This window comes from Schistocerca nitens, chromosome 12 (assembly GCF_023898315.1).
Source record: "Schistocerca nitens isolate TAMUIC-IGC-003100 chromosome 12, iqSchNite1.1, whole genome shotgun sequence".
Classification (NCBI taxonomy): Eukaryota; Metazoa; Arthropoda; class Insecta; order Orthoptera; family Acrididae; genus Schistocerca; species Schistocerca nitens.
Genome location: NC_064625.1, coordinates 3,416,214 through 3,429,439, shown reverse-complemented (window position 1 = coordinate 3,429,439; position 13,226 = coordinate 3,416,214). Strand labels below are relative to the sequence as shown.

Sequence of the window (13,226 nt, the reverse complement as noted above, 5' to 3'; positions counted from 1 at the left end):
ATTGGTTCTAACCATCTGAAATCGCTAAATGGTAAAAATTGAGGCACTGCCCAAACATATAAAACATTTGCATCTAAATATGCTATATAATTTTATTGTTTTCTGGTTAAAATTCGTTCATGTATTAATAATTTGATTTAGCATATTTTGTAATGCATTGAGAAATTCCACCTCGAATTCTTTTTTCAAGAAATAAAAAATTATATCATAATCGTCTGATAAATATAATTCAATTTTTGTTATAAATAACATAAAATCTCAAGATACACCAGGTGCTAGAAAATACGAAGCTACATCGAGTTTATAAGATTTAATACATGTATCTTGTGGTGTTTCCTTTCCTCTGGGTTCTGCTGTGAAAATACAAAATGGAAAATCTGATTGGGTTTTGAATTTTGATGGAATAAGTTACGGACAAGGCGGACTTCATATTACTAATTGAGATACTGCTGTAATTTGACCGTGAATGGCAGACCAGGTCGGCAACACTACAAAAAGCGACTGTAAGGAAATAGCATCAGAAACGTAGTATCTATTATAATATACTCTTCATGGCTGCATCTAGAATACTTTTGTAGGATGTCCCTTTTTTATTGTTCGTTGGTTGTCTTGTTCTCCGTCTGATGAAAATTTCTTGAAGTTCTCACTGTCTGGATTAATTTATAAATTTGGCGATAACCATTGCGAATCACTACTGAAATAACTTGAAGACGCCATGTGTTCGTTTCATAATATAGTTTTAATTTCCACTTAAAATCATTCTTTAACATCAGCGCCAAAAAATACACATCTTAAACGTATGAAGACAAGATAACAAGCGAGTAATGAACTAGTTGTTAAAACAAGCACCTGCGCAAAAGTAAAAAAAAGGTCAAAATTACTTATAAAAATCTGTTGCTGGCTCAGCGCTCTTCTGCATGCGCGATCTTAAATCACATCTTTGCTCTGGCGGAGGTGCGGTAGTCAAAGTACCGTTACAATCTCTAAAATCAAAACATCAAGTTACATAATAAATGCTGTGTAACCACTTAATTTTTAGTATTGAATTCTTCCCATACTGTTTATGCACAGTTATAATCTTCATCACAAATATTTCCTTTATTAAGCCTTGAATAGAAACTTTCTTTTGTAGGCAATTTTTCTTCAGAATCCATACTTTCGTTAGGGTAAAGTTCATTTTTAACTATTAAATCCAATTGTACATCTTTAACATATTTTGCCGTTTCTCTAAATTGTTCCTTTGTAATATTAGGAGACAAGATTTTCAATACTTGAATCCATTGATTTAGATGTGTCCCAAAATCTTAATGTTAATCCATCTTCAACCTCTCTACTAAAAGAACAATATTGTTGATCATTATTTGGAACAGCATTAGTATGTTTTCGATCTATTACTAATTTTTTGAATAAACATATTTGTTACATTGGAATAAATTAAGGATATTAAGATTACAATCTTCGTGAGTACTTCTCTGATATTTTCCTGTTAAAAAGACAATGATTTCTTACATTTTTATGAAATAAAACAAGTTTTTGAATTTTTAAAATTTATTTTATCTACGTTTGTCATTATCATTGTTATATTTCGATCATATATTTTATTCTTGTTTTTAACATTTCAGTGAACTTTTTTTACTGAATCTTTGCCCGTACACATTAGTTTTTTTAATGTTTTTGATGTTTATTAGTACAAGGTTTTTCATTGTTTGTTTGAGAAGTGTTAACATCTTTGAAAAGACACTGGCAATCTGCAAAAATTTGAAGAGGTGCTCATAATGAGTACTACAGATATATCTGTTTTTACTTCTTTATACTAGTTTTATTGATTGTCTAATTCTTTATGTGAATGAAAATATCTTAAATGTGTATCACAAGGATAAAGTATTGATTTGTTGTTTGTGAGTCAATTATCCAACAGTAATGGGAATTATTTTGTACTTCAATTGAAAGATTAACATGTTTTTCTTGTTTATGTGGGAAAGAGGATATACAATAAACTTTTTGTCATAAGTGTAAATATTAAACTTATTATCAAATATTGTCGTATCAGTTGAATGAAAAGGAAAAATTAATTTTCTTTTTTTTCAGAGTGTTTTTTTAAATTCTAATCCAATATTTTTATGTTTGAAAATCTTTCTGAACCATAAGCTACTCGATATAAAGGTGTTTTTATTGAATAAATATAACATTTTTGATCTATTTCTTTTCATTAAATACAGCATTTTATCTTAAATTCTTTTGGTAAATCGATATAAGAAGAACCAGTAATTGGATTTTGTCTATTAATATGTCAATCCGAGTTATTTGCATAAATAAACATTACTTTTTTCTGTGAATTTTTTCCACTTCAGATAATAGTTTATTTACTTTTGATAATAATCTTCTAAATTAGTTGTTCCAAATACAGCATCAGTACTTGTTTTAGAATGAAATTTATTTGCATCTAAAAATTCTTGTGGTTCAACAATATTAATTTCATAAGTATTCTCCTCGATTTAGGTGTTTTTCTATTAATTCTTTTTAAAAAGTCGCCATCATATAGAAAATTGACCGTAGCTCAGCTTCATGGAGACGGTTGCGAATGGTCCTCGCCGATACCCCAGGAGCAACAGTGTCCCTAATTTGCTGGCAAGTGGCGGTGCGGTCCCCTACGGCACTGCGTAGGATCCTACGGTCTTGGCGTGCATCCGTGCGTCGCTGCGGTCCGGTCCCAGGTCGACGGGCACGTGCACCTTCCGCCGACCACTGGCGACAACATCGATGTACTGTGGAGACCTGACGGCCCACGTGTTGAGCAATTCGGCGGTACGTCCACCCGGCCTCCCGCATGCCCACTATACGCCCTCGCTCAAAGTCCGTCAACTGCACATACGGTTCACGTCCACGCTGTCGCGGCATGCTACCAGTGTTAAAGACGGCGATGGAGCTCCGTATGCCACGGCAAACTGGCTGACACTGACGGCGGCGGTGCACAAATGCTGCGCAGCTAGCGCCATTCGACGGCCAACACCGCGGTTCCTGGTGTGTCCGCTGTGCCGTGCGTGTGATCATTGCTTGTACAGCCCTCTCGCAGTGTCCGGAGCAAGTATGGTGGGTCTGACACACCGGTGTCAATGTGTTCTTTTTTCCATTTCCAGGAGTGTATTTCATAACTTAGGAAATTATTGTAAAGAAAAACGTGGATTAAGTTAAGGAGATTTAAAAGATTAGTGTAATGAAATGGGTTATTCAAATGCAACTGAACCAAATCTATAGGAATTTATTGATTATTGTAATGAAAGAAATGAGATCTATGATATAAAAGAACTTTGAAAAAATGATAAAATTATTCTAAACTAAATAAAGAAAAATTAACCGCTCTTATTCACAATATGAATCTTCAAACAAACTTCATGAAATCTGTAAATCAAAAAAATGTTGCAGACATAATAAATAACACTGAATCGATAGTATCAATAGATCTGAGGATAAGAGTAATAATATCGTTAATGGGGATACTAGTATAATTACTTACGAAATAAATAATATTGTTGAACCACAGGAATCTTTTAATCAGATTAAAGTAGTAGTAATCACAAAATTTAAGAATAGTTAAGAGCCATCATCTCAAATATGAAATTGTAGTCTAATTTCAAAAGACAAGATTTTATTTTAAAAGAAGTTATGAAGTTTTATTAAGAACAACTGATTTAGAACATTAATATCAGAAAGCAACGAATGAACTACTAACAGAAATTGAAGAAATGCAAAGGAAAAAAATCTGATTGGTCTTTATTTTATATAAATACTTTTGAATTACATTTTAACAGACACAATCCAATTTCTTCTTATATCGATTCACCAAAAGAAATTATAAATAAATGATATAATTAATGTAAAAAATGCAGGTCAAAAGCGTTCTCTTTATTCAATAAAATCCCCTTTATATCCAGCAATGATCACGTAGAAGAGTTAAAATTTTAATAAATAGAATTAGACGAATTCTTGGAAAAAGAGAAAATTAATTTTCAAATTTAATTATATGAGTTTCCAGAAATAGAAAAAGTCATATAATGTTGATGCATAACCTCATTACCATGCAAAAAATAAATAGGAGAAACATGTTACTCTTCTTTTAATTTCGGAAGGAAATAATTCCCATTATTTTTGGAATAAAGACGTGTCCAGATTAATAAAATCCGAAACACTAATCAAAAATTAATCCTTGTGATAGACATTTAGGACGTTTGTATCCACATGAAAAATAAGGCAATTACGAAAACGATAGTAAAGAACATAAAGAAGTACACATCGATATGCTTGTACATGATCAAAAAAATAGAAATAATTCATTACAAGTGTCTTTTGTAATTTATGTAGGTTTTGGATGACTTTTAAAAAATGTTAACACTTGTCAATCTTGAAAAAGGCTTATATTAAAAAAAACATCAAAACAATCACCATTTTCATTTAGCTATGTAAATATTCTAATGGTGACTTTAAAAATCTTGTTACACATACAGGTAAAGATGCAGCAAAAATATTAGTTGAAAAATTAAAACAAAAAATCTAGTGTAAGTGCCTGAATATATATTCGAAACAGAAACAATGATAAAAAAATGTTTTGAAAATGAATTTACTGATGGCGGAAAAAAAAGTGAGAGAGATGTCCATCATTTAAGGGGAAAATATCGTGAAAGTCCTCACAAAGATTGAAACTTAATAATTAAACCCTAATTATACTTCAGTTTATATTCATATTTTAACAAATTATATGTTCATTAGCAGTAGAATATGTTAATGATAAAAAATGTATTTCAGTCGGTAAAAAGGTTGAAGATGGATTAACATTTTTTGATACATTTAAATATATGGCCTCAAGTATTCACAAATTATCTTCTAATCTTACTGAAGAACAGTTTAGAGAAACAGCAACATATTATAAAGGTTTTTTGATTTAATAATTAAAAAAGTGTTACAAGAAACAAAATGGCTAAAAAATGTTTCTACTTGAGACTTGATAAAAGAAAATATTTGTGATAAAGATTACATTTTTGCAAAAGATTTCATTTGAAAAATATGCGTACAAAATCTTACGAACTCACTATATTTTGGTATTTTCCAGCACTTGGTTTACCTTGAAATTCTATTTAAAAAATCACAATAATGTAATCAAATGTATTGGACGATGACGACATGATTTTATTTCTTGAAGAAGGAAGTCAAGGTCGCATTTCTCAAAGTATTAAAAGATACGCCAAATCAAATAATAAATACATAGAAACCATCAAATTATACAACATATTTAAATGCAGGTAATTATACTTGTTGGGCAATGTCTTAATTTTTTACCATGAAACATTTTGAGTGGTTAGAACCATAATATTTTAGTTTAAAAAAATCACGTGTTTTATGTAAGAATTTACCAGGAGGAGGAAATAAATTACTAACAACATTAAATATAAACATTTTTTCCTTATTATTGTACGAAAATTCATACAATTGGATCTTTTTACAACTTGCTTAAAATGCAGCTCACATTTTTTGAAAATGATTTTTATAAGTTAATGAAGATTTCAGTATTTGGAAAAAACTAAATAGAAATAGACAGAATACTGAGAAAGCTAGATCAATATGTAAAATATATTTCGAAACCAAATTATGAACTTACTACTGTATTTTAGAAAAGGTAGTGACAGTTCAAATGAAAAAAAAACTATAGCAAAATAAACCAATTTATATTGGAATGAGTATTGTACACATAATGGAATGTCACGAAAATATTGACACAGATTAGTTTATTTGTAATTAAGAACAGGTTTTTTTTACTATATGAAATCGATGATAAACGAATTTGACAAAAGTGATTATTGAAATGATAATATTTATGGAATTTCACATGTAAACAAGGAAGTTTTATGAAAAAGAAAAATCTGTGGAAACATTATCTTAGTTTAAGATTAAAGATGTATACTTATAAAGTTGGTGGTATAGAAGTGAAAAAAATTGTTAAGGAGTAAAAAAGTGAAACAATGAATTATATTAATCGTTTAAGTAGGAACTGTATAGAGCGGAATGTATTAAAATGTGCCGACAATGATGAACATATAGTAAAAGACTAAATTTATAATGACCATGCATTAATTCAACTTCAATAAAAAAAATTATATATGATAATATTGATTTGTTATGTGAATTGAAACTTTGCACAGAAGATTAACTAAAACAAATAATGGATATTTCTTCATGATGTGGTACTTTTTTTTCTTTCTTTCGATATACTCTACAAACATTTTCCAGAAAAGCATTCTACTCTTTTTTTAATGTCTTCTTATTGATAATTTTTTAGTTATTTATGAATTTCTTTTCCTTGTGTGCTCAAAGGACAAATCATTTTATTTTCACTTTCCATTTATAAAGATACATTTTTTTCTTTAAATTTTATTACATATATATAAATGATCTTCAGATGTAAAATGTAACTAACTGACACACATAATTTAATAAACGTTTGAATAATTATTGATGAAAATAATAATCCATCGTTTAAAGCGAAAGATGTGGCTAAACTTGTAAGAATATTAAAAACGTTGACGAAGCCTTAAGCATTTACATAATTAAGATAGTCTTACTTTTCTAATGTAACTCCCACCCTCAACTGGAGGTATTGAAAGGAAATGAAAAAAATCGACTGTTTTCGCCAATGATGGAGATCTTTCTTCTTTAATTATAAAGAAAAGCAGTAATTTATCCATTAGTTATTTGGTAGATTTTTAAGATATAATTTGAGAAAGAAGTTACTAGTGGGTTCCCCCCCCCCCTTTTGAGTTCAAGAAAAGATCAGAATGATTCTGTTCTTTGATGGACACTTCCAAAAGAAGGCAAATTTTGTGTTCTTGTTGTTATATTTGAGCCAGACTTCATTTCACAGAAAAATAGAAGTCCAAATCCTTTCTTTGAACTACAAACTACCGAATTTTCTGGTATAAATGGAAAAATTTTAACAAGATCTAATTACTGTTAAATTTGGCATACATTACTTTATTTTCGTTGTTTTCCAAACAAACTTAACTAATCATTTAAACAAATGATTCTTTTTATTTTGTTACATTACAAAAATTATGTCAAAATTGCAAGAAAAGAAGTTTCCCCCTCAAGAATTGCTGAGTCAACATGTCCCTCCATTGGCCTTTTTAATACTTTACGGTGGTTTTATCGATTTTTTTTTTAAGAATTCACTATTGAATAACGATATTCATGTAACTCCATTCAGTTTTATTGAAAAGTATCCTATCTATGTATTAAATATGCCCATAAGGAGGAGTAGTTAAAATACCTAGGGTAACAATGAAAATGATACAATTGCATATATAATTATGTATGGTAAAAAGAATTTAACTGGTGAATCATAACATAGACTGAAAATTTGTTTTATTCCATAAATGAACTTCCAGTTTAAAAAAAATTCCAAAAATTTTGGTTTTAAAAAGAATTCAATTTATATAGAAAAAGACAAGATGAGTATCAACAACTTCATTAAAAAAAATCTAGTAATGGTTACATCTCAAATGTTGAACTTTTTATAACTAAACACAGTGCAAATGTTTTATTACTTTTAGATGATAAATATTAAAACTACTCTTCCATATCGTTACACAAATTATTTTTTTTGTTCAGAATATAAGATAAATTACAGAAAAATATTCATGTTATTGAATGAATACATTTTAAATCAATGAAAATGTTATTTGTGGATAACGATAAATTTTTAAATGGGAAGTCAACAGAACTATAATCTTGTTTTATACTAAGAAATTGTTAAATAATATTATCTTTTGTCCCAAAACCCCCATAGACACACACACACACTCTCTCTCTACTTAAAATATATATCCTCAGACTTCAGGAACAAAGTAATAATTCCGACTACAAAGACAGCAGGTGCTGACAGGTGTGAATATTACCGAATATTCAGTGTAATAAGTTGTTACACAATACATACACGAATTATTTACAGAAGAATGGAAAATGAGTAGAAGCCGGCTTTGGGGAAGGTCAATTTGGTGAAAAATTAGGAACACGTGAGTCAACACTGACTGTACAACATGTCTCACAATATAGCTTAAAGAAAAGCGACAGTATTACCCTCACAATACTCAAGTGAGCAAGAAATTTGGAAAATGAATTCAGTTTCAGGGAGAAGAAATTAAAACTTTCAGGTTTGCCAACAGCGTTGCAAGTCTATCAGACACAGTAAAGGACTTGAAAGAGCAGTTGAGCAGATGGTATAAAGGCAAGTTTGCCTTTCTCTAAACTATATTATGAGACATATCATGGAGTGAGTATTGACTTGTGTGTTCCTTTTTTTTTTTTTTTTTTTTTTTTTGCAGAATCCAAACTGATCTTCCCCAAAATCGGCTTCTGTTAGTTTTTCAACTCTTCTGTAAATTATTTGTGTCAGTATTTTGCAACAGTGGTTTATTACTTAAAATTTTTTTTTTGGACTCTACGATAGTGAAGCCATAGTCATGTTTTCTGTAACAAGTAGGGGTTACTTTACCAGTTTCAACGAACTGTGTCATCATTTTCAAATGTAAAACATCAGTTGGACATTAAACAATGGTAAATATTCAACTGCTGTTTTACATTTGAAAATGACTATGTAGGTCGTTGAAACCAGTAATGTAACCCCTTCTCTTTAAAGAAAAAATTTATGTACTGTGACTTTGGCTTCACTATTGTGATGTCCAGTAAACATTTAAGTTGGATTTTGGTCACACTCCTTTCCCCAATTATGTCGGTATATAGAATGACTTATTACACTGATAGTTCGGTAAAACTCACACCTGTCAGCACCTGCTTTCTTTTTAATTGGAATTAAGGATAAGATCAGCATCAACAAGGACAGTGACATGTATTCTAATTAAATGAGACGATGCTCTGCGCATTAGATTAGGAAATGACACACTAAAAGCAATAGATGACTTTTGCTATTCAGACAGCAAAATAAGAGATGTTGGTCAAATCAAACATGACCTAAATTACAGACTATGTATAGAGTATTTTCTGATGCTGTTTTTTGTGGAATGTAGCATCGTATGGGAGTGAAAGGCGCACGATAAGCAGTCCAGAGAAGAACAGAACAGGAACTACTGAGATGTATTACTGTAATAGAGTGCTGAAGACCACGTAACTAATGAGATGGTACGGGGTCAGACTGTGGACACAAATTTGTGGCACAACGTAGCAGAAATTATTTAAAAGCAGTCTTCATAGCGGGCGATGTTAACATCTGACCGTTGTCGGCTGTCGGACTTTTCATTACGGGCCATCTTCATCAGCGTTTGCTCCATCTGTATGGTGGCGATGGCGCCTATTCATTGGGAGCTTCAAGTTGTAGTGCAGTCAACGTAGTACTTTTTCTGCACATCCCGTGTGTAATTAATTTGGGAAAAAACCAGGGGGTGGGGGGGGGGGGGACACACAATGTTGCTCAAGCGAGGGGTAATTTATACATTTGAATATAATGAAATTAGCTTCAAAACTTGCTTTTAATAAACAATGTGTGGCTTTTAGAGTTATTCCAAAATATGCAGCAGCAATGTTAAATACGAAATCTCGGCGTAGCAATGTTGTATGTACAATGGAAAAGCAGTAACCTCTGTATAAAGCATGTAATTAGAGTCGCTTATAGAATGAAAGTTGCTTTAAAGTTTCAAATGTATGAATTACAACTCGTATTTTCTTTTTCAATTTACTTAGTACAATTGATGACAAAATTAATTACACATGGGAAAAGACATAACAAGAAAATTAATTAGTTGACTGCACTACAACTTGGAGCTCTCAATGAATAGGCGGCATCATACAGATGGTGCAAACTCTGATGATGGCCAATGACCGGAAACGGTCAGAAGTCAACATCGGCTGCAATCACGACTACTTTTAAATAATTTTCTCATAAGATCGCTGTTGTGCGACAATGTTACATTAAAATAACAACGAAGCCGAAACTAGAGACTGATTGAAGCGACACATTCTGAGGCATCAAGGAACTATCATTCCATAATAGGAGGGAAATGTGTGGCTCAACGTTGTAGACGGAGACCAGGGCTTGGACACAGTGACGTAGGCTGCAGCAGTCACGCACAGGAGAGAGTGGCGCAAAGAGCAGAAGGCCGCAGCAACAACAACAGTGACTACCCTAAACAAGAATACTTAAATCGCCCCTTTAAACAACGTAAACAAAATACAGTTTTTTCGTATTGCGAAACTAACCTTTCATTAAATCTCCCTTTCGTCAGACATCATAAATGTGTTATGGCAGACTTTTTTTTCATTTACTACCATATTTAAATGTAGTCGTATAAGAGGTCGTTCGTTCCAGTCTGTTATCAGATGAGAAATTAGAAGTTTGAGTTATCATGTGATATCATTTCTTCTTGCGACGCGGGCAGTCTGTTAAAACAATGGCGCCATCAGAGGCATATTGTCGATTCATTGATTCCATATAGCGCTGTCCCGGTAGCAACACTTTCTACTTCGCCGTTAATCGATATTGCTATCGTAAGTTACTGTTATTTACCGGATTTACCCCCCCCCCCATTTTTTTATGGGAATTATTATATACGATTTGTTTTGAAACTAAAGTATTGGCCTCAGAAATGGTCTTTGGGCGCTGAAGCACCAGAATTTGAAGAACGCCCAAGAGACTGTGAAGCCCGTGGTGACTTGAATGCGCGGTTGGGAAAGTAACACCTTTTGATATCTTCATCTGACCTATGCAGGAGTACAATTTTCGTCCAATGCGGCAATAGTAGTGTTGAATGTTATGCTCCTTCAGTCTGGAGGCGGGAGACACTGTTGGCCACTAGGGTTGTGGAAAGTATGAAGTAATTGCACGTCGTCGAGGGCAACAAAGGACTCAAATAGACAAATTCTGTTTCCAGTCAACTGCTGCCTGTTTATAGTGCGAGATATAGGTATCTCACGTACACGAAGTGTGTATAGTCTGAATTCTGGTAATTCAATAGTTGAAAGAAGAAAAAGAATGAAGAAGCAGCGAGAAAGCTATCTCAAACGACACCGGAGCTCTTACAACGTATTGTTGTACACGTTTGTCATATCTTCCAAAAATGTATGTTGACCACTTGAAATCCGTGATCGTTGGTGAAGGTCCTCTCATCGGTAGGCAATATTCGTTTATCACAATGGTCACATGATTTTCTAGTGCAACTGTCTCTTTCTCCACCGCCCAGACAGGGATCAGTCTTGACCGTACGTTGACTTTCAAGCAGCAGTATCATCAACATACAACGTAATGCGCAAAATTACGGGAGCACCCTAGGATGCAGCAGCAAAAACAAAGATAAAACTATAGTTTTATGTTACGCAGCAGGCAAATATGGTAGCTCTGTTTGCTGCAATTTTGCACATTCTAAAGCAGTGGATATCGCTCTTAATGATTAGTTTAGTCATTTAGTGGATGTCGGAGATACCTACCTCGCGACACAAAACTCTGTCGGCTAGCTGCAGACATCATACGTGAGACAGCTGCTTGCAGAGGAAGGTATGAGGTATCTACGTTCCATGAATACCCGTTAAATGCTCACCATGCTCTTCCTTCAAGACTGCCGCCCGGGAACAGTTTCATAAGGGCAACACTGCACAACAAACGTGATCGCTATTAGCTTCGTGGAGGATGAGATCCGAACACCATAGGCAAATCTAGCTGCTGATTTTACTGAACAACTTCTCGTGTGGAATGCTCTGAACTGAGGTCATGACGTCAAAAGATAGTTTGCAGCAATGAGGTTATCCCGCATTATCAACTCTTAGGGAATGTGTTCTACAAACTGCGAACATGTACGCAAGCTCTGAAGCCATAATTATCAAATACTGGGATAAAGATGCTTCGATTGTCACTTGTGTTAGAACATTCTAATGTGTTCTTCAGGTTCAAAATTAGCACTTGTTCGTAAGTAAGCATGATGCTGGAGTTCGACAAGTTGTACCAAAGTAGCCTACATACTACAATATGTACTATTGTCTTTTCAATTTAAATTAGAAATTAGTTAGATATAATTCCATAGGTCATTTAAACGATTCTTTTATCGAAGTGTGGAACGAGTCAGTTTACACGATGTGTCTACAGGATTTGTGTTTACATTAATAAACACTTTTTTAGTCTTACTCGTACAACTACACTTAAAAAATATCTGTAAAAAAATGTACCAGTGTTTAAATATAAATTATTCCATGCAATAGGAGGAGTTGTCCGGGACAAATGATTTTAAGTTAGATTTAAAATTTCCTTTGCTGCCCATCAGACATTTTTATGTTATTGGTTAAACGATCCAAGATTTTTGTTGCTGCTTACTGAACTTTTTCTGAGCCACTGACTGCTCTGATGATGGTAATAAAGATCATTTTACACTGTAGTGTTTTGAGTATGGACGTCACTGTTATTCTCAGAATTGATGCATTATTAATGACGAATTACTTTAGCGAATATATGTGTTGTGGATTTGCAATTAAAACGGCTAATTTGTTGAACACATTACGACCACGGCTGAACACGACATGTAATTGCTACTGCTAGCTTTTGTGCAGTGAGTACTTGCTTTCCAAGCGACGAGTTACCCCAGAAAATTGTTCCACAACTGTCTCCCATCCGTGTGCTACATTGTTTCTATGAGTCTGTCTGTTGTACAGGAATAAATATAGTGTGTTTTCTCAAAATGTGGGGATAATCCATTATCAGAGAACAACTAGATAATTCTTTGAAAAACGTCATTAGCAATCTGTTCTGTCGGTTTCTCGCTAATGGAATTCGTAACACTGGTATTGCCTGCAAAAAGTACCAATTCTATTTGTGGAAGTCATAGGAGTACCACTGAACAGTGTTGCACTCCCTTTGAGATTCCTCCCCAGTCATTAAATTTTGTGTCGTTCAAACATTCTTCGAATTATTCAGCACAAGGTTTTGCTTTCTGCTAGTTAAATATATCAGCATTCTCATTTTGTTTAAGTGGTGTCGCTCACGGATCTTATGCGATAAAGGTGGGTGGTTTTCGAAGAATAAATAAGAAATGCTAAGCAGTGGTTGTATCCTCCGGTGGATAAAAGTGTCAAGGCTTTCGTGTTGGCTTTCACCTTCTGGGGCAGACGTGGGTGTGTTGTTTTAGCAATTTATCTGACGTTTCGCCGGCCGCAGTGGAGGGCAGTGCCAACCAGCCACTCGACCC

The 13,226-nt window shown here is 33.2% G+C and overlaps 1 protein-coding gene across 3 annotated transcripts in view; it reads left to right on the top strand.

Annotated features, from left to right (window-relative positions):
• LOC126215255 (fasciclin-1) overlaps positions 1-13,226 on the top strand; it is a 662,934-nt gene that overhangs the window by 541,196 nt on the left and 108,512 nt on the right. The gene's annotated exons all lie outside the window — the stretch shown is intronic.